Genomic DNA, 2821 nt, shown 5'->3' with positions numbered 1-2821 from the left:
CACCAACAATAGAGAAGGGTTCCTTTCTCTGCACAACCCCACCAGCATTTGTTATTGGTTGATTTCTTGATAGCAGCCGTTCTTTCTGGGGTGAGGTGGAATCTCAGTGTTGTTTTCATCTGCATCTCTCGAATGACCAGTGATGTTGAACATTTTTTCATATGTTTATTTGCTGTTTTTACTTCTTTGTCTGAGAAATGTCTGTTCATTTCAGATGCCCACTTTTGAATTGGGTCTTTATATTTCAGGGGATCTCATTTTTTCAAGTTTTTTATATATTCTAGATAGTAGTCCTTTTTCTGAGGAACAGCTGGTAAAATTTTTTTCCCAAATTGTAGGTTGTGTCTTAGCTCTGTTGGTGGTTTCTCTTGCAGAGCAGAAGCGTTTTAATAAGATGAGATCTCACTTGTTGATTTTTGTGCTAGTTCCCATGCTACTGAGGTTTTGTTCATAAAGTCTTTTCCTATGCCAATGTCTTCCAGACTTCTACCCAATTTATCTTCCAGTGAGTTTAGTGATTCTGTTTTAATATTTATATCTTTAATCCACTTTGATTTTAGTTTAGTGCACGGTGAAAGATAGGTTCTAGTTTTAATCTTTTTCAAGTTGAAATCCAGTTTTTCCAACACTATTTATTAAAGAGACTATCTTTCCTCTAGTGAGGGTGAGTTGGCTCCTTTGTCAAAGATGAGGTAGCTGAGTATGTCTGGAGTTGTTTCTGCACCTTTTAATCTATTCCACTGATCCTCATATCTGCTTCTTTGCCAGTACCATACTGTTTTTATCACAGTGGCTTTGTAGTATAGTTTCAAGTTGGGGTTTGTGATACCCCCTGGCATGTCTCTGTTGCCTAGAATTGCTTTTGCTATTCTAGGTCGTTTCTGGTTCCAAATGAATTTTGGATTGTTTTCTTTACTTTTGTTAAATACACTGTTGGGATTTCAATCGGGATTGCATTGAATCTGTATAGCAGTTTCTGATGTATGGCTATTTTCACTATATTGGTTCTTCCTACCCAAGAGCAAGGGGTGTCTTTCCATATTCTTATATCCTCTTCGATCTCTTTTTTCAGAGTGTTGTAGTTTTCAGTGTAAAGGTCTTTTGCTTCCTTCATTAGCTTGATTCCTAGATATATCATTTTTTGGATGCTATTGTGAAAGAGATTGTTTCCCTAATTTCTCTCTCAGTGAGTCTGTTATTTGTATACAAGAAGGCTATTGATTTTTGCGTGTTGACCTTGTATCCAGCAACTCTACTGAATCTGTCAATTAATTAATGATCTTCTTAATGATTTGTTTAATTATTATTAAGTCCTCATGTGGTTTTTGTATCAGAGTAATGCTGACTTCAAGGGATTGTTTTGTCAGTGTCTCTTCCCTTTAAATTTCATGGAGGAATTTGAGAAAAACTGGGCTTTTTTTCTTCTCTGAAGCTCTGGAAATTTTTAGTGCTGAATCCTTTGTCTCCTGGCCTATTCTTGGCTGGTAAATTTTTTATTATTACTGTCTCAACTTCATTGTCTGTTATTGATCTATTCATGGTTTTTATGTCTTTCTGCTTCAATTTTAATATGTCATGTGCCTAGGAATGTATCCGTTTCATTAAGATTCCTAAAATTATTAGAATATAAGTTTACAAAATACCTTCTTATAATCCTTTGGATTTCAGCAGTGTTCATTGTGATTTCACCTTTTTATTTCTAATTGCAGTTATATATCGCTTCTTGGCCTTTTGGCTAAGATCAAGTGTAGTATCTAATTGCAGTTATATGGGTCTTGTCTTTCCTTTTGCTAAGTTTGCCTAAGGGTTTACTTGTTGTATTTATTCTTTCAAAGAACCAACTCTTTCCCACCTCAGCCAATGCCAAAACCCATGCAGGCCAACCCAGGAGCCAAGCCAGGACTCTGATACCATGCAACCCACCCACAGGTGATGCTGCCCTTCTTCTGGTATCTCTACAACACAAAACAACAGAGTGACAACCAACAGATTGACCTTATCAAAGAAGAGACCCAGGAAGTGAGTTTCACTTCAGGACTGAAGTGTTACCCTACTGCAGAATGCATTCAAGAGTCAGGCTTGAGGGGGCTGGGGATTTAGTTCAGTGGCACCGTGCCTGCCTTGCAAGTGCAAGGTCCTGAGTTCGATCCCCAGTACCAAAAAAAAAAGAGTCAGGCTTGAGAGATAGGCTTGGAGAGGCTGAGAGCTAAACAGGGATCTTCTGGAACCCCCCTTGGAGGCCCAGACTCAGACCAGGAAGATTCCAGGGCCTCTATTCTGTTGTGGGAGGCCAGGTTTGGAGGATGTAATCATCATAAGGGATGATCCTGAAGAAGAAGACATTTAGTCTAGTGGCATGTTGAGCTCTGGAACTATTGCCCACCTCCAGCAGAAATTAGTGGTTTGAAGTACTACAGGTCAATATATGGGTGGCCTAACTTTTTTCACTAAAACTGTAGTCCTCTTTGTTCTATTTTAGCATTATTCATGAGTGGTTCCAAAGGTCTGTCAATATCCAGTTGATTTTTGATACCATTGTTGCCACTGAATTTACTACTATAGCCAAGGTAGCATAGTAGTGGCTGACAATTGGTTTTCTCTCTATTCCAATATGTGGTTCACCTGGAGGTCTTAAACAATTAAAAAATGTATATCCATACACACAGGATCACAGAAACCAAGGCAAGAGAAGACCCCCCCCCCCAAAAAATCTTCCAACTCTCTCTTAAGGCAGAAATGGAGAGGAAAGCAAATACCAGACGTTGGAACTGTATCAAAAGGTTATAGAAAAAAATGAAGAAACTGGATGAGTTCAAACAGG

General features: G+C 38.5%; 1 pseudogene; it reads left to right on the top strand.

The window, feature by feature from the left end:
* Positions 1-1715: 1715 nt before the first annotated feature.
* LOC147822558 (U2 spliceosomal RNA) lies at positions 1716-1842 on the top strand (annotated as a pseudogene).
* Positions 1843-2821: the final 979 nt, after the last annotated feature.

Source organism: Heterocephalus glaber, unplaced genomic scaffold (assembly GCF_053883595.1).
Source record: "Heterocephalus glaber isolate CG9 unplaced genomic scaffold, H.glaber_assembly_v1.0 deba00001613, whole genome shotgun sequence".
In the NCBI taxonomy this organism is placed as follows: domain Eukaryota; kingdom Metazoa; phylum Chordata; class Mammalia; order Rodentia; family Bathyergidae; genus Heterocephalus; species Heterocephalus glaber.
Note: the sequence above shows the minus strand (reverse complement) of the source record. Positions and strands in the feature narration are given on the sequence as shown.